Source organism: Thermobia domestica, chromosome 17 (assembly GCF_964235325.1).
Source record: "Thermobia domestica chromosome 17, izTheDome1.hap1.1, whole genome shotgun sequence".
NCBI lineage: Eukaryota > Metazoa > Arthropoda > Insecta > Zygentoma > Lepismatidae > Thermobia > Thermobia domestica.
In genome coordinates this window covers 679,381-700,027 of record NC_137470.1, presented here as the reverse complement: position 1 = coordinate 700,027, position 20,647 = coordinate 679,381, and the positions used below count along the sequence as shown (strand labels likewise).

The following is a 20,647-nucleotide window of genomic DNA, read 5'->3' as shown; positions in this document are numbered from 1 at the left end:
GGAGTTATCTAATCTCACGTTTTGGTTCATTTTGCAATGAACATTTAACGGTAAATAGACTTTTTTCTATGTCAGTAAGTTGCAGAGATATCTGAGTGTACTGAATTGGGTAAGTCAGAATCCGTTAATTATATTTTTGGTATAAATGGGTAACCCAAAATTATTCCCTTCTAGTCACAGGTAAAGGAAAAATAACCAGAAAGTGACCTTTGTCAAAAAAATGTCAAGCTTCTTTTCTTCATAACGCGCGCCTACAATATTGTAGCCGGCATTCCTTTGATTTAAAAAAAAAAAAAGTAGTTTTTCAATACTCTCACAGTAAACAATGTGATTTCTTTATCATTTTGTCGGATGTAAATTACACACATAAATATAAGATGCAAATAGTACCAGTATTTCAGGTTTTATTTTATTTTAGTTGGTACTCATTCGGGAAGAGCGTTCCCTTTCCATAAGCAGCCGTCAGCGGCTACCGAAGCTCATTAATTGCTCTTAAATCAAAATGGGAAAAACAATGCTAATTTAAATTTTAACTGAGCAAGCCTCGTATATAAAAGGATGTTCTGAGGACTGTTCTCTCACTTATTATTATTATTATTATTGTTACCACAATGGAAAGGAAAAGTAATATTGTCGAAGGTATTCATAGGACAGAAAGGATATACAGTATGTCAGATGTTTCTTAGGTTTACACATGAACGCAATAATATAACGTTTATGGATTTACAGATAAAATTATTTTATCACCGGTTGGGGTGATTTCTTAGAAAAAATTCCGAGAGCAAGAAACTCCAATTCGAACTACCTCGGTTTAAATCCCTTCCTGGTAATTATTACTTTTTCTATATGACAAGGCAATGTTTGTCTAATTGGTATTGTAAGTCTGTTATTCCTTTATTATTATTATTATTATTATTATTATTATTATTATTATTATTATTATTATTATTATCATTACCAGAGAAGGAAAAAAGTGACATAGGAAAAGAAAATATATATAGTATGTCAGATGTTTTGGCGTTTACACATGAACGCAATAATATTACGTTCATTGATTTACAGAGAGAGTTATCATTTTATCACAACAAGAAATGGAATATAAATATTTGTTAGCTGACAACACTAATACATTGTGTTTCGCCCTTCTTCTAGGTAGAAAAGTGAGCTGACATCTCAAATAGGATCATTCCCATGATTAGTGTTGTAAGTTCGATCACTGTTTGCAATTAATGCACAGGTAGGAACAATTTCTGGGAACTCATTTCTGGCCCATACTACAGCAGTAAGGACGTGTTTATCCCTGATGTATTCATCACTTCATGCCCAGAAACGTCACATTCCCAGACAGTACGAATCAAGGTTGATACGGATGACGTAATTTTGTGTTGTTGGCATTTCGCCTGTGAAGGAAGTCGTCTCAATTCTAAGACCGAAAGAAATTGAATACTTTTTTCATATAAATATACATCAGAATTATCAATATTGGAAATTATAAAAAAATAATGAATTTCCTCAGCGAGATTCTGGACCCGCGACCGTAACGGTCTGGTTTACTACTACTTTCCATATATACAGGGAGTTTCAATACAGCATCTTCATCGTTTGGGCGTTGAATCCTGATACCAAGGGAAGAGAAAAGGTATAGACCAAGCTGGGTGCACAAATGCTTCCCTTCGGAGTTAAAGGCTGCAGAAAACATGAAAAAATGCAATTTAAATCCTATACCGTAGTCGGGTCAAGATTGTACTTAGGAACTAGTATGTGCCCTATTCAAATATCCATGTTTCAGAATCCTGCGGTAGTACTGTTTCAGAATCCTGCGGTAGTACTGTTTCAGAATCCTGCGCAACAATTTTTATAGAGGTAGTTGGTGAATCCTTTAAATTTTATGCCCGTACCCAAACTCCCTCCATAGAAATTGTTTCGTGAGTACCTGAGGTTTATGAAACATGGATTTTTGGATAGGGCACATATTAGTTCCTAAGTAAAGTTTTGATCCGACTACACTAGATCTCATAGTTTTAGAGCTATAGACTTTAAAAGTTCACATTTTCATGGTTTCGGCAGCTTATAATTCCGAAAGAAAGTATTTGTGCACCCAGATTGGTATATACATTTTCTTTGCCCTCAGTGTCAGGATCCAACGCCCGAACAATGAAGCTGTTGTTTTGAAACACTCTTAATATATGGAAAGTAGTAGTAAGCTCTGTATATATGGAAAGTAATAGTTAGTGCAACTGGGTCAGCAAAATATTAGTGACGTCATAGGTCAATCAGCAATGCCCTTGCCGCAGGATCAATGACCAAGGTGTACCTAGGACTACCCACTCAAAATTTGGCAACCATACCTTGGTCCATCCCCTAAATTTTGCCAGCGGTACATAGAACTACTACCTTAGATTTTAAAAATTGCCTAATCTGAAAATTTGTTATGGTAGGATAGGAGCCAGGTATCTACGCTTATAAGTTTCAGGGGTCCATCTGTTACCCTTTCGTGGGTAGAAAATGCCAAATATTGAAATTTCGGAGGTGTTTGACTTAGTTTATTGCCTTTGATGATGTTTTATAGTCTTATATGGCTATATGGGCGTATACAAGGGTCCATTGTCTTTCATAAGACAGATACATTGGTGCAATCCTTTAGAATTTTGGGATCTTTCCATTGGCCCACCTCTTTAATTTCCATCTCGTTCCTTTTTACGTTTAAAAAATTGCCAAAAATTGAAATTTCGGAGGTGTTTGACTTAGTTTATTGCCTTTCATGATGTCTTATTGCCTTACATCGTTATATGGGCGTGTACAGGGGTTCATTCTCTTTCATAAGACGTATGTATATTGGTGAACTCCTTCAAAATTTTGGGAAGGGTACATTGATCCAGCCTTTACATTTCCATCTCGTTCCCTTTTACGGTTAAAAAGTTGCCAAAAAATAGTGAGACTACGTATTCAGTTAATGACACAATTTATTCCTTTTGATGATGTCTTATTACCTTATATGGTTATATGAGCGTGTACAGGGAACCATTTTCTTTCATCAGACACAGGTACATTAGTGCACCACTTTGAATATTTATGGCGGGGACATTGACCCATGTCTTATATTTTAGAAAATGTCCAATTTAAAAATACAGTATAATACTATAGTGCCTTACTAAATATCACTATAAATTTTGGTACTTTTTCTCGATCCCTTTCACGGGTAAAAATGCTATAAATGTAAATTTCTGAAGTTACTGATCCAATTTATTCCTTTTGATAAGGATTTAGCGCAGTACAAGGATATGTACAGGGGTTCATTTCCTTTCATTTACAAGTATACTTTGACGCTTCCTTTTTAAATGTTGTTGGGGTACAAAAGACCATTTCCTAAATTTGGGAATTAAAAAATGAAAAAATTCGGTGAAGGTTCTCTAGGACCCATTCTAAATTATGCTGTATGCCTTGTTCCCATTTGTGAATAAAAAATGAGTAAATATTTCAATTTCGAAGGATATTGACATATTTTATCTTCTTTGAAACGGCTTTGTTATCTTATATAATTATATGAATGGGTACAGGGTTTATTACTTTCCATAAGACATAGGTATATTTGTGCATCAATCTTAAATGTTGGAAGGGGTACATTCCTTCATCATTAAATTCTGGGAATTGTCAAACCAATAATTTGTTATTGTTCTTAGAATATGAATATGCATCATAGTAGAAAATTGGGTGGTTTAGTTTATCCCATTCTTAGGGTAACTAATTGTCAAATATTATTATGGTCACATGGTCATTTATATTTTTTGATGGGACTTTACTATCTTATATGGTTACATAGGGGCCCGCGACTTTCGTACATTGATACGTTCCTCTTAAACCTTTGGGAGGGGTACCTAGAATCACTCTGGTTAAATTTGAGAATTGTCAAATTGAAATTACTTAATATACATTTCTGAACATTTATTGGTTTTGATTATTCCCGAGTTTGGGTAAATAAATACCAAAATATAAACGTAAGCAATACGTGGTAACACGGGAAGGTGTTCGATTCATGTTATTAATTTGATGAGGTTTAACACGTTTAAGGGATATATGGTAGTATAGAGCGATTCATTTCCTTTTATAGGGCATGTACATTTTAATGCTACTTTTCAAATTTTGTTGCGGTATATAGGAACACTTCTTAAGTTTCGGAGTTACCAAATAATAAATTTCGGTAAACTTGCTAGATCATAGTTCGTTTTGCATATTTCCTTCTAAGGCAAACACATGCCACAGGTTATTGGCTTAACTGATGTTCTTAGATGAGACTTTCCTTCAACATAATTATATGCTTAAGTAAGTGGTTAACTCAAGACTTAACCATATTGATACATTTTGGAAGTTATGTAAGATTATTCATAAAATTTAGGAATTGTGGTAAACAAAATTCTAGTATGAGGCAGGAAGTTTGAATCATACTTAATGTTCAGCATTCGATTGATATGAAACAATACTTTGAACTTTAGTGAAAACTCGTAGTCTAAGATCATTGGTGGAAAGTTATCTTTGTTGAATTCTGATTGGCTGATTTTTACCTCGAGATTTTAAATTACAGACTTGAAACTTAATAGGTGATGCAATCTGATTGGCTGATCACTATCTTCCATGAAATCTGATTGGTTGATCACTTTAAAATGTTTGCTCCATTCATTTTATCGATTACTATTTAAATATTTATTTGAAAATCTTGGTTTCAAAAGTTTTAGTTATTTTTGGTGTATTTTACTTGAAAATTTCGTTTTGAACATTTTGCTTGAAGACCTTTCAAGATTTTCTTTGTAAATTCTTAGTTTCGAAATTTTTGCTTAAAAAATTCTATTTTGAAAAACTTTGTTTCAAAATTCTTATGTTCAAATTTTTATTTTTTAATTTGAAAATTTTGTACGAAAAATAGTTTCAAAATTTTTGTTTCAAAACTTTTCGTTTCAAACTTTTGTTTGAGAGTTTTCTGTTTGAGAATTTTTAGTTTCAAAATTTTAATTTGATAGTTTTTTATTTCAAAATTTTGTTTTGAATTTTTTCAGTACGAAAATTTTGTTTCGAACATTTTTTTTAAAATTTAAATTCCTTTAAGTTTGCAAATTATTATACTTACTGGTAAGGAGCCGTTTTGAAAAGGGCCGGAACTGTTTAGAACTAAAAGATCTGGCAACACTGCTTCATCATGATCCAATAGCACACGTGAGAACATGTTAATGCAACATCATCAGTTCTGCATCACATCCGTCTATATATAAATACGATCGACATAGTACTCATGATAACGTCATCATGGCTACTTGTCTATAGTTTCTACAGTGTCTACTTCTTTACAAACACATGTGATTTGATGAATTCATTTACCAAGATTACTGATTTACAGCAGGATATACCTTATAGAATGTAATAGCCAAATAATTCCTACAAAGTTTGGATTAAGAATCGTAGTGAAGCATGAAAATGATAAGAATATTATTTTACCAGCCAGATATTTACTCATGGAAGCATGAAAACAAGAACTATTGCGCTTCTTAAGAACTGAATCCGTAACTTTATCTTTCAAAGGATTCTTGGACCAGAGTCATCAATTTGAATTTAGTACACAGCGTAATCTTTCTGTTTAGTAGATCTGGTTTGGTCAGCAAATTACATGTCAACATGACGGCAGCAATGATAAAATCATCAACTCCAATTTATCACTCAATGGGATTTGTGAATTTAGTTTGGTATTCTTACGTCAGCAAATTCTATTTCAATGACGTGACAGCATGTAAGCAATAACACTGAAATAAATCGTCTCAACAATATCAAGCACCTTTATTTGGTATGGATGTATGAAGTTAACCAGTGCAGTGTAATAAAATTATCAACTTCATTGATTTGAATTCTTCATTTCAAGTGCAACCTAAAGGAAAAATATCACGCTTTATTATGTACTATTGCATCATGATAAACCATTGTTGCCAGCCCATTGTTCTGAACAGTTCAAGTTGTTTTAGAAAAGGTTCTTTACTAATGAGTGCAATAATTTGTTAACTGAAAAAATGTCAAACTAAAAACTTTGAAAAAAAAGTTTCCAAACAAAAATTCAAAAGAAAATTCTCAAATTAAATATTTTCAAAATAAAATTTTGAATCTATTTTTTTCAAAAAATAATTTCAAAAAGAAAATTTCGAAAATAAAAAAAATAAAATTTCAAAATTTTCAAAAAAAATGAAACGAAAATTTCGTAACTAAAAATTATCGAAACAAACTATTCAAATAAAAATATCGAAATTGAAAATTTGGAAAGAAAATTTTGAAACGAATGGTTTTCAAACTAATTTTTCAAACAAAAATTTCAAAAACATAATTTTCAACTCAAATACAACAAAAATAACTAAAACTTTTGAAATAAATTTTGAAATAAATATTTAAACAGCAATCGATAAAACCTTAAGCAAAACTGTGTGCACCAAAAATTTTAACGTGATCATCCAATCAGATTCCACCTAAAAATGTGATCAGGCAATCAGGTAGCATCAACAGTGATTTTGTCAGTGACTAACCAATCGGATTGCATCACTTTAGACAGTGAGTTGTAAGTAAAGTTCAAAGTGTTGTTTCACATCAGGTATCATATGTAAATATTGGCTATAGACTATGAGACATAACTACAACTATTAAGATTCAAACTGTAAAATTGTTTAGGTTACGTATCAGATTTCAAGTCCATAATTTAAAGCTCGAGCAAAAAATCAACCAATCAGATTTCAATAAATATAACTTTCCACCAATGATCTTAGACTATGAGTTGTGACTGAAGTTCAAAGTATTCTTTCATATCAATCGAGTGTTGGACATTAAGCACATCATTCAGATTTCGCGCATGATACTAAATTTTTGTTTATCACAATTACCAAATTTAAAGAATGGTGTTACGTACCTTTTCATATTGCACCAACATACCTCAGTATAAGAATTAACCACGTATTTAACCATATGTTCTAGATAAGTCTCATGTAATAACATCAAATATGTGAATAACCTCCAGCAATTGTTTACCTTAGAAGGAAATAAGGAGAACCAGGTAGGGTCTAGAAACGTGTTATTAGGTAACTCCCAACCTTAAGAACTGTTCTTGTGTACCGCAACAGATTTTGAAAAGGAGCGTTAAAGTGTACACGTAATATAAAAGGAAATGAATCATTGTATACTGCATATATTCATATAACGTGTTAAATCTCATCAAGGACAATAACATGATTCAAACACCTTCCAGGTGGTAACAACGTATTGCTTAATCCTATATTTTTGAATTTCTTTTATGCATAGGCGGGAAAAATCAGTCAATAAAATGTACAGAAATGAATATTACGTAATTCCATTTTGACAATTCTCAAATTTAGGTACAGCGATCCTAAGTACTCCTCCCAAAGTTTAAGAGGAACACATCAATGTACCAATGCCATGGACCCCTATATAACCATACTCCCATTAAAGAAGATAAATGACCATGTAACCATACTAATATTTGACAATTATTTACTTGAAGAATGGGATAAACTGAACCACCCGTTTTCTACAACGATACATATTCATAGTCTAAGAACAATTACAAATTATTGGTTTGACAATTCCCAAAATTTAATGAAGGAATATACCCCTCCCAGAATTTAAAATTGGTGCACAAATATACTTATGTCTCATGAAATGTAATAAACAACGTACTCATTCATTTCATCACAGAAGATAATAAAGTCGTATCCATAAACATAAAATAGGTCAAGAACATTCGAAATTTGAATATTTCGCCATTTTATACCTTTAAAAGGGAACAAGACTAACATAAAAATTTACAAAGTTCCTAGAGAGCGTTTACCGAATTTTGCTATTTGGTACTTTCCAAATTTAAGAAATGGTCCTATTTATCTCAAAAGAATTTAAAAATAGAGCATCAAAGTATGCATGTACTATAAAGGAAAAAAACCCCTGTACATATTTATATAACGTGTTAAATACTTATCAAAGGGAATAAATTTAGTCAATAACTTCCGAAATTTACACTTTTGACAATTTTCTACCCATCAAGGGGAACTAAATAATTCACTGAAATTTATAATGATATTTATTAGGACCCTATATTATTATATAAAATGTTTAAAATTTAAGGGGCTGGCCAATGTACCCTCTTAACCCTTATCCGGGCAAGACATTTTTGTAACGTAAACGGCCTACCGGGGTCTGTGAGGCCCAGTATATATTTTAAGTGCAGAATACACAAAATCAATGCCTATTGTCACTTACTGTTTAGACTAGTCTAGAATGTACCTGTATATATTTTTGTCAAGTTGCGAAACTTCGTGTCACGCTTTTGTAAGCCGCCAAGCAGAATAGCAAATCCGGTCCAGACATTTTTGTAACGTAAACGGGCAACCGGGGCCTGTCAGGCCCAGTATATATTTTAAGTGTAGAACACTCAAAATTTAATGTCTGTTGCCGCATACTGTTCCGACTAAAGGTTACAATAGTCACGTGTTCAATATATAATTATGTCACAATTTGATCTAATATTTGACAGGAATTTCACTAAAGTTATACGGGGCCTCCTAGGCCCCGGTTGCCCGGTTACGTCAGGAAAAGATTTTCAAATTAAAAAAAAAACATTAGCTTTACCAACTCGATATGTTCATGATTTTAACTTCGACGAAAGATAGAAGAATTCAGTGTTTTATGTCTTCGAAATATGTATGGTTATTAAGAAATTTTAGAAAAATGAAGCTACTGGGCCTGGGAGGCCCCGGTTGCCCGGATAAGAGTTAAACTTTCAAGGGGGTGGACCAATGCACCTATATCTTATGAAAGAGAATAGACTTCTGTACACGTCCATATAATATATTAAATTTTCATCAAAGGGAAAAACTGGTTCAATAATCGAAAATGTGGTCGTACTAATAGTTGGCAATTTTTAACTGTAAAAGGGAACGAAATGAATCACCCAAATTTATAGTGACATATATTGATATCATATACTATTATACTTATTTTTTTTAATTCGGCAATTTACAAAATTTAAGGGTGGGCCAATGTATCCCTCCCAAATTTTCAAAGGGGTGCACCAATATACCTATGTCTTGTAAAAGAGAATGAGCCCATGTACCTGCCTATATAATTATGTAAAGAAATAAGGCCTCATCAAAGGGAATACTTTGGTTCAATAGCCTGCGAAGTCCGAAGTTTTCGTAATTTTCGAACCATAAAGGGAAACGAGATTGACATACAAAACTTATTGAAGTACACACCATACCATACCAAACTTTAAGATTTGGCAATTTCAAAAATTTAAGAGAGGTTTGTCTTATTTCATTCTGCCAAAATTTTTGGAGTGGGCCAAGGTATCCCTTCCAAAATACAGAGGGGAGATTCCTAGGTACCCCTAGGTCACTGACTCCGGGTTAAGGTCATTAACCTTTGATCTAACAAGTCACAAAAAATTTGCTGACTCGACTGCATATACGGGGGGTATACATAGTAAAGGTCACACTTAGTACACCTCACATGTGAAATATCTCATTGGAATGGCGGCTTTAGGAGGCGTGACAGCCATTTCAAGATATAAACAAGACACGTTCCGAAACACAAGAAATGGACGAAATAATAAGCTATTATATAATTGTTTTGAGATGTAATATATGTAACTTTAAAAGGCATCTGAATACGAATCTGGCATAAAATGTTCCCAATTCAAAATGGCGTACAGATTTAGAAAGAAACAAGTTATGAATTGGAAATCAGGTACGTAGAGATACCAAAAATGCTAAATTCAAAAAGGTAGATCCAAGATACCGGGCAAAGTGCAAAATACTGCTTTAGAACTGAAAGAGATTAGGTAGAGATTTTCGTGGTCTCGCAATATAAATCCAATGTTAAATTAGAAAATGCAATATGAAAGATTCAATATGGCGGACAAACGGGACAAAAATATTACCGAAAAGACATATGTGATCATTACACATGTAGTAGAATAATACGTGCAGTACATAAGGGAGCAAGTAAGGGCAGGTGATTTACAAAGAACAGGGAGCATGTTTGCTATATAATAATGCCGAAATGAAGGCATAGAAGTGTTTGGCACACATGGAAGTACTGTGATGCTAACGGATTGCAATCATAGACGATGATTATTTTACTGTTAACTCCCTCCTCCTCCCTGAAGAAATACTCGCAAATCAGTGTATGTTACATACCCTTCGAAAGGTTGCTACTAGTACACTTCCTACGCTCCGTGTTCTTATGTATTTTGTCGTAAAACCTAGTAACCCCTCTTTCCTTGACCTCTAACATTATCATTAGCCATTTTAAACTCTTACTTTCATCTTCTTACACGGATGTTACGTACAGCCAACCACAAAAATATATCCCCACTAAGTGCTCTAATTCCACTACTTGGGTTTCCAGATAAATAGCAGTTCTGACAACGCCTGTCCAGATGCAACCCAAATTACACGTAATATTTCTCGGCACTCACAGCAGTTGCCAGCACTGAGTCAGGTATTTATGCAAGTAAAATTGTGAGTACATGATGAACGAAACATTCCTCCATTCTGAGATCAATCTCTCTGGTTCAGAGGATGTTACCCAATGAACATCATATGTTAACCTCAATACTGCTGTGTATGTAATCTATTATTTCAATATATACTGTATATTCAAAGAAATAAAAACATTGATCACGCATGAATCAGGTAATGCTACAAAGAAGATGAAAATATCAAATCTGGAAAAACTGTTGGAAATAAGTTTGTAAATCACTGTCTCCATTGACAAACCTTCTCCAACTCTCCTTATTCCAACATCTCTTTCTTTCTAGGGAAGAGAAGATCTTGCTTGTCACACTGAGTATGCATTGAAATTGAATTTAAAACATTTTAAAAAGTTTTAGACTGGCTGGAATTTGAACCCGGGTCTACGGAATAGAATTCAATGAGATGTCACCTACTGCGCCACTCAGTCTTTCACCCAAACTAATACCTAGTTAAAATCGTCTCGTGGAAGAATACACACAAGATACTAATGCTTATGTGTGTGTCAAATTGACTTTCTCGAGATTTCCTTGCTTAACTCAGAAACAAATTAAATAGACGTTCCTCAATGAGGAAAATATCCACTGGCCACTGGCGAAAAATACCCAGGTTGTGGTGGTTTCTAAGAAAAAATTCCGAAAGTCAGAAACTCCAATTCTAACTACCTGGGTTCAAATTCCTTCCTGGCAATTATTACTTTATCTATATGACAAGGCAATGTTTGTGTAATTGGTATTGTAATTCTGTTATTCCTTTATTATTATTATTATTATTACCACAGAGGCAAGGTCCGTCAACCCTACTGTTCCATTCCTCTTTTAAGGTCGCGTCATAACTACCCTTCTTTGGAAACCGAAGGTGCAGTAAAATTGTGACGTCACGGCGGGAGCAGAAACAGCTTTCCCCCAGGTTCTTGTCATTCACCCTTGCTTGTTTCTTTGATTTTTGCAGGAAAGTGAGTGATTCTTACTTTCCTGTATTAAGAAAACATTAATTACTGTAGTGCTCGTGTTGGCCTATAAGCATGTCGAATTCTACACTAAGTACTTATTGCAATTATAGTAGAAATACTACGGGTTCCAAAGTTATTTATCATGTATTTCCCTCGGATCCACTGCGGAAAGTTTGGCAAGAGTAATGCTGTCGGAAAGACATCTTAAAAGTTGAAAACGCCAGCGTCTGTTCCGATCATTTTATTCCCGAACCTTATGGACATAATTTAAAATGTGAGCTTCTAAATATTTTACCCAAGAAAAAGTTTAAACAAGATGTGCCTTCACTAAACTTACCATTGCCATACGGAACCGTGTTGATGTAAATAATGAAAGAATTAAATGTACGGAAGTTAGGTGTTTAAAGAAAAAAACAAATCAGACATTGGCGTGCAGCCAGATGAAATAACTATTGTGACTGAAACAAAAAAATAACTCTCTCTTTATGTTATTTCCCACTTGTTCTGTGAAGAGTGAGAGGCATAAACCAAAAGAAGAGGTCTCCTTTTTGCGTAAAGAGAACGAAAAACTGAAGTCTAACAGTATGTACAAAGCCAAAATAATATGTTTACAAACGAAGTTAAAAGAATTGGAAAGCAAATATAATAAAGAATTAATTTCAAAGGGCAGTTCTAAAATATAATATTGTGGTCGCTTCACTGAAGTGGCTAATAACCGGGTGATAATACATTACGAAAAAGTTTTACACTAGACCAAGTAAATATGCTAATAAATGGCAAGAAAAAAACTAAGATGGCTTGATTAAGATATAATTCGTGCATTAACACAACACGCCTCATTGATAAATTATACAATCATCTGCGGTTACAAGTTCGAATCCCCGTACCCAATGTGTCAACATTTAGATGTTGTATGCAAAAATTACCGTTTTTTTCGGGTATTCTTACCCCAGTTTTGAAAATTTTGACTTAGCAGGGGTACTACTTAAACAGTGTGGGAAAATGTTCAGTGCTTATATTTGATGAATTTAATGTTAATAGGCACGTATGCTATGACCAATACGTTTATTTATTTTTAGGACCCCACAGAAATGTCCAGGAGGCAATGATTCAAGGCTTAATAGATGTGTGGAAATAGCCGGTGTATTATGATTTCGATAAGACAATGAAAACTAAAAAAATTACTCTTCGAAATCATATCGAAAGTTGAAGTCTCAGGATTCAAGATAGTTGCGATTCTTTCGAAGTTCAATGGTGGCAATATGTGGCTACGTGGTGGTTTCGTTTCACCTTCTTCCAGGCGGATGGAAGCAATAATATAGTATGAAGTAATATTTCGAACATTTCACAAAAAACTGTGAATCGAAGAAAAGAAAAAGAATGTGATTGGCCTACCGTTTGATGTCCTAAGAAAGACACTTCGATCTTGAACTATTCGACAAGGCTAAGACATACTTCAGAATTTGGTTTTTGAATAGAAAAACACAGGAACTCCGCAGGAGGAATGTTCTTTAAAATAGCGGATGCAAAGCTATTCTGCAAGTGCTACTCAATGCTATAGTGAGTACATATTGTATCTGTATGTAGTCTTTATTTTTATTGCATTTAAAAATTTGTTTTCCTTTGCAAATCGCTACGGCGGAACATAGGCTTAGCATACGATATTTGTCCCTGCTTCACCGCGGTGACGTCACACTACAGCTGGAGAAAGTGGCTACGCAGAAACAGCAAGTTATGAAGGGACCTGTAAAAGCGCGAAACAGTAGGGTCGACGGACCTTGCCACAGAAGGAAAGAAAAAGTCATAGGAACAGAAAATACATACAGTATGTCAGGTGTTTTGACGTTTACACATGAACGCAATAATATTACGTTTATGGATTTACAGATAGAATTATCATTTTAAGACAACAAGAAATGGAATATAAATATTTGTTTAGCTGATAACATTAATGCATTTTGCTCTGCCCTTCTTCTAGGTAAAAAAGTGAGGTGACATCTCAAATAGGATCATTCTCATGACTAGAGTTGTAAGTTCGATTATTATTTGCAATTTATGCACAGGTAGGAACAATTTCTAGGAACTCATTTTTGGCCCATGCTATAACAGTAAGGACGTGTTTATCCTTATGCATTCACCAGTTCTTGTCCAGAAACGTCACGTTCCCAGACAGTGCGAATCAAGGTTGATCCGGATGACGTAATTTTGTGTAGTTGACATTTCACCTGTGAAGAAAGTCGTCTCAACTCTGAGACCCAGAGAAATTGAATATTTTTCATATAAATATACACGAGAAGTATAAATATTGCAAATTATAAAAAACTTCTTTAATATCCTCAGGGGTTATCGGACCCGCGACAAAAACATTATGAAATTAACGCATAAGCCACTTCCCTAAGACATCACTGTTCTGGGAGAAGAGAAAACCTGGATGTGCAGTAAATTCAGTAGTTACGCACTTTTACGATTCCAATGTAATAATGGTGAAACTTTCTGATTTCAGTCATGATGAAATATAAAGTATTATGAAGAAAGAATAGTCCAGGGAATTCAACTTCAAATTGAGAACTAAAAGGACATACAAACAATCAAGGCCATGCATGAGAAATTGGTCTTTTGAGTGCTTGGAACTCTTCACAGGTACAATGCCGTGCCGTGACGGAAAGCGAGCGGGGCTACGGCCTCGGGCAACCAAGTAAGGGAGCGCAAAAGTCGAGAGGAAAAATAAAAGAAAAGAAGAAAAATGTGTTAAAGGTCCTCAAAATCAAGGAAAAGCAGGGTTTACTTCTGAAAATTGTTTTTTGCCAACCATGGTGGCGCTTCGCGGCTTTCGTAGCGATCTCAATCATATCTACGGGGTGCTGCCGTATGCTCTCGCCTTGGGCCCTGATTTTTCACGACTTGGCACTGGACAGATATTCATATTGACTGGAATCTGGTGTTCCAGGGCACGCAATTGTTTTCCTAAATGTTAACTAATTAAACGAACCTTCCTCAGTACTTTATGTTTTCTATTTTAACGCGTTTTACTAACTGTAACAGTTTATCCAGTAACTTTTTAAGAACAGAGACTAAACACAGAAACGTTAAGGACAATAAAATGACAAACACTATTCGCACTTTCTTCCCTTGCCTGAAGTAAACAAATAAAATATGGTGAACATGCAATTTTATGTCTTCCATCTTCTGTGTGTTGTAAGATAAACGAAACCAAACAAAAGCAATATTAATACACAATACGCTCAACATCTTAGCTATTCATGATATAACTACTGCATTATCCGAATAACTCTAGTATATCTACAAATCATTTGTTATATTTTACCGAAATACGTCGTGATTTTTCCAACAACCTGATATTTTAAATATTGTTAATAAGGAATGTTCATTGATCTGATCGCTTATCAACTTACTCTCTTATGATCATCAAAGCTAGGGTATTTCCCGTAGATATAGAAAAGTGAAACGTAGTATCCAGGCTTGGTGTATCGTGCAAGTAAACAAATATAAGACAAGAGGATGATATTTCCCTGTGGCAAACCCCCTACAATGGAATGTGTTGATCATTCAACAAAGACTTCAAACCCAATCAGAAAATTCATAAAATATAAAATATGTAGCCAAGTCTCGACTTTCCAATAACAATAATAGTAATAATAATAGAGAAATAGTAGAATTGCAATATCAATTACATAAGCAATACCTTCAAATAAATAGCAAATATTAAATGCCACGACGGGATTCGAACCCGGGGCGCTGTAATAGCAGTTCTCTACTTTCAGACTTAACCATCAATTCCTCATACAATTATAAGAAAAAAACTAGTAGTTATGTTAGATAAACATAACACACACTATTTCGATATGTGTTGATATAATTTAAAGAATGTGAATTAATTTCTACCATCTTTTCTTCTTTGGAAACTAGAAGGTAAAGAAGAACTTTACTGTAAATCGGGACCATGGCTGAAACCGATGACGTAGCATAACCTTTAAGAACGTTCCGTGACATGTTCCTCATTGAAAAACGTCTATGTAACATGTTTTTGGGTTAAAGAAGGAAATCTTGAGTAAGTCATTGTGACACTCACATAAGCAACTCCTTACAGAGGGATAAATCTATGAGTCTTTTTAATTTGACCGACACAGTGTTCCTTTAACCGTGCTTATTCGACGATAACCGTTTGGGATTTAAAAAAGGCGTTCAACATATAATTGTATAATAAAATTACGCGCATCTATTTATTTATCTAAAAGTACGCGAAAATGGGAGAACTATGAAATAAAGTAAATAGATGCGTGTAATTTTAATATAAAACTACATGGCCAACACACTTCCTCTGATCCCAAACGGCTGTCGTCGAATATACACGGTTCCAGGAGCTCTCTGATTGACCAAATTAAAAAGACCTCAATAATTAATCCCTTTATATGCGACGTCACCTTTATCGCCTCCTTGGCGAAGTCGCAAGAACACACGCCTTCGGATCGTAAGGTTGTTGGCTCGCGCCCGCTTCGGGGTACTTTTCTAAGTGTTTTCATAGATTCCTTGTAATGTAAACAAATCACGCATACAAGATTTAACATATTTTGGGGGAGTAATTTTGTGGTTCATTGGCGTTTCGTCGCGTCTCTGTCGCTGGTGGTATAATTTTCAGAACGGAAGTGAGACTACAGCAAATCATCACTGCAGGGCATCTAATTTTTGACAAGAGGTCTCTAGTTGCCCACCGCAATTCCACGGACGCTTTCAGCATGGAATAGCTTGAATTTCAGGTTGTTTGCATTATCACCTTTCCTTTTCTACCTTTCACAAAAAGAGCTTTCATACAAAATAACGTAATAAACAGAAAAAAGTATATACAAAGTACGTTTGAGTGTTCTGTGCACACATCACGCTTTCGGAGGAGGTTTTCCCCAATATCGAGCAACCAGGATAAAACGTTGAACTCGACAATCTGCAATGTATATTACTGGCTCGTGAAAGTATATAATTATAAAGAAATACTCGAAGAGATGTATTTAATCTGTAGTTTCACATAACATTAGCCTTGCTCCTAAAGCAGGACGTTAAATTTCCGCATATCTAAATGCTGCAACAGCATCCACTAATACTCCTTCAAACACTCATTTTCAACAATTAACTTTGTCAATTTAGATTTGAATTCTCTTGATATTGTGTTTACATAACACACACTATTTTATTGTGAACAAAACAAGAAATGAAATCTTTGAGTTTTACGTCCCACGGTTATGCCGGTTAGGCTAAAGGAGACGGTGATGAGTGGTGATGAATGAAATTGTGGAATGAAGAAACGGGGAGGAAACGGGAAAACCCCGAGAAAACCCACGCACACGGTGTTTGTCCACCACAAAGTTCACTTGGCGGGGGCTGGGATCGAACCCGGGACACCAAGCACCAGAGGTGAACGCTCTACCACTGAGCCACCGTGGCCCTTAAACAAAACAAGACACTTACAACATTCAAATGGTAAAAATGTGCAATTTGATTAAGACAGGTCACACCAAGTTTTCGCCTACGTAATTGACAGCGATGTATAAGGGTAGGGAGATAAGCGTTAGTTTCACACTCCGGCGGTCCTCAGTTCGATTCCCGTCGGGTAATTAATATTTTTTTTTTATTATTTGTATTGTTGATTCTTCCAATGTAAGATAACAGAAAATATTCAATTTCTCTCGGTCTGTGTTTATACAACTTTCTTCAGTGCACTGGTAATAGAACAATAACCTACAAGATGACGTCAGCAGTATTAACCTTGATTCGTATTGTCTGGGAATGTAACGCGTTTAGCGAACAATTGACGAATATCGTTAGTATAGGTAAAAAATACGACTGATCAAAAACAAATGTTATTATTTCAAAGAAATTGCTTATGTTTCTACAACTTCTTCTTATTCTACTACTACTGCCAGAAAGATTAATGTTTTAAGCAATCACCACTTCAAATACGTTCCATATCAACAACAAAAATCAAATTGAATAACCAAAGCTTCATATAATACAAAATATGTAGCCAAGTCTCCCCTTCCAATAATAATAATAATATGAAAGTAATAACAGAATTGGAATCATATGAGCATTAGTATTTTCTATAGTCTTACATGCAACGATTTTAAGTAGCTAATAATTGTAAGATGAAGTGACGCATTAGGTAAGTGATTAGCGTACTGAACTTGTATTCGGCGGACCCAGGTTGAAACCTTTCCAAATGTTTCAATTTTGATTTCAATGTATACTCAATGTGACAAGAAAGATCTTCCCTCCAGAAAGAAAAATATGTTCGAATGAGGAGAATTGGAGGAAATCCCTCAATAAAGGCAATCATTTACAAACTTATTTCCAACAGTTGTTCTAGATTTGATATTTTCAGCTACTTTCAAGCATTGACTGATTCATGCGTGGTTAGTATTTTTGTTTCTCTAAACATACAGTATATAAAGAAATAATACATTACATACACAGCAATATTGAGATTAATATGTGGTGTTCTTTCGAAACTACGATCCGAATCATAGAGATTCATCTTAGAATAGAGAAATGTTTCGTTAGTCACCTACTTTAAAATTTTACTAGCATAAACACCTTCATAAGGGCTACCAACTGCTGTCAGTGCACAGAAAAGTAACATATAATTTGGGTTACATCTCTGTAGGCAAATGACCTGGACCCCAAGTAATGGAATTAGAGCACTTAGGAGGGGGGGATACTTCTGTGCTTGGGTGTGCATTACTGCATACCTAGGTTTACAAGTGTAAACGGCATAATGTGATACCATGAACACAGTTGTCGGATTATTTGCTCTTCAAACAGGAAATTTTTACTGCCACTACAATGTTTCAGTTCCATGCAGTGTTTTCCATTTTCTTCGCCATGTTGGATTCGCCATTTTGAATTTTACACTTCTGTAACCGATTCATACATAGCGACCGTGGAATGTTTCTATATACCCTATTTCAGATATATAGAATGTGTCCGCCATTTTGATTTATAAACATTTGATGTCAGATTCGTATTAGCTACCTTTCAAACCTATATACACCACTACTCCTTTAATCGTATCATAGCTTCTTTTTTTGTTCACTTTTTCTGGTGTCTTGGAGCGTCCCTTGCTCGAATATTTAAATGGTCATCACGCACCCTGCAGGCCCCATTGAAGCTAGATATTTCTTATGTGAAGGTGAAAAGGAATTGCCTTTCCAACCATATATAACATATTGAGATTCACCCGTACCACTTTAATTACTTCCTTGTAAGTGTAAGATGTCCGACTGAGCACAATATTATGCGAAAATAGAAAGAGACATGTCTATATTATGGTTTTTATATATACCATAGAATAAATATTGAAGGATAAAATATATTTTTTTTCCTCTTTCCATACAACACATCATAAAACCTACTATAACTCTGTTCAAAGGAGCAAGTTCCCTTTTGAAGTGAGAAAGGTTAACACGTGCCCTCAATACTCGTAATCCTTGATTCAATCCCTGGTGAAGCACACAACCTTGGAAAGAAATTAGTAATATCTCACGTTAAATTGCGATAGTAGATTCGCAGTTGTGTGAGCTAGAGGATGATTTCAAAGTGTGGTCTAGAGATGAAATTCCATCCCTCTTCAAAAGATACGAAATTTCCCCTGGTGGATATCTCTAACCATGCACAACGTGCCTTATCAGCATTTTCACAGTAATACTTCACCCCTCTCACATAAAATGGTAGTGTAATCTATGAGTTCGTACTACTGCTGAGAAAGGGTGTGTTTGTATAGTCATGCGAACTTAGTGTGCCCATCACGTGTTCGGTAAATTGAATAGCAGTTTCTCAAGAAACCTTCACAACTGTACACACCAATTGCGCAAGCGCCAGTGTTTCAGAGCCCATGAGAACAGCAGAGCATATCATTCAAAATCTCCTTGTTGCATAAGCAGAAATAACCAATTCCACCATAAAACACAAGTAGCCTAATGCGTTGATAGTCAGTATACGAGGGTAATTTAAATCGAAGTGGCAACATAATTGTGGAATGGAATGTAGTGAAAATGAAATGAAATGTTTGAGTTTTACGTCCCATGATTATGCCGGTTAGGCTAAAGGAGACGGTGATGGTGAGAGACGAGTGAAATGGTGGAATGAAGAAAGTGGGAGGAAACGGGAGAACCCCGAGAAAACCCACGCACACGTGGAATGTAGTAAATCACTCACCTGAAGAAGCTTACAGTGATTCGATGTAGTCTCCGCCAGCCTGTTGAACCCTTCGCTAGATGCCTGGTAACCGTTAAATACCTGTCAAAGCCCTACGTTGTGAGAGGGTGTTGACAGTGCGCCCTAAGGCACGAACAACGCTGGGAATGTCTCTGAAACGTTTCCCCTGAGAAGTACATTCATTTTTGGGAAAGATCAAACTCGCAGGGACTCATATCCGGGAAGTATGGCCGGTGCTCCAGTACCTCCCAACCCCATTGTCGTGTAGGAGAATTGGTCCAGACTCCAGGAGGTGAGGACGTTAGCGCTGCTATGCTGGTCGCAAATGGTCATTGAGATATGAAGCATAGTATGCAGCCTTGACGGTAACAGCCTGCGGAACTTGATGTGGCAGGATAATGCCTTGGTGGTCGTACCTTCACCTTCACCTTATCATCACCTTCAAGTTTGCTGGCTCTTGCGCAAGATTTTTCGGTCGTGGAGATTCTGGGTGTTGACTGACTGACGTTTCAATAAGGCTTGTAGGATCTTCCCCACGTTTCGTCACTTGCAATAATGTGGTGCAAGAAGTCATCACTTTCCTCAATGTAACGATGAAGGTGTTGGCGCGCACATTTCCACCTATGCCACTTTCAAAATCGGTCAGAGCAATCGGTACCCATGTGGCTGCAATTCTCAGCATTCCAAGATCTTGTGTTAGCATGCGGAACACTGTTCCGGAAGAAATGTTGGGCTCCTGCGCCAATTTACTACATGTCCAGCGCCGATCACCATCAAGCAGTGTCCGTAGTATTACAATACGAATTTCGTCAGTAGCCGTTCCCATATGCCCTCCGACGTGTATTTTATTTGTTGAATGTCGTCCCGCCTGAAATGCTGCAACCCATCTCGCCACTGTCCGATACGG

At 35.5% G+C, this 20,647-nt stretch overlaps 1 protein-coding gene across 1 annotated transcript in view; it reads right to left on the bottom strand.

The window, feature by feature from the left end:
• Positions 1–20,647, bottom strand: part of LOC145674437 (uncharacterized) — a 53,723-nt gene that overhangs the window by 8,797 nt on the left and 24,279 nt on the right. The gene's annotated exons all lie outside the window — the stretch shown is intronic.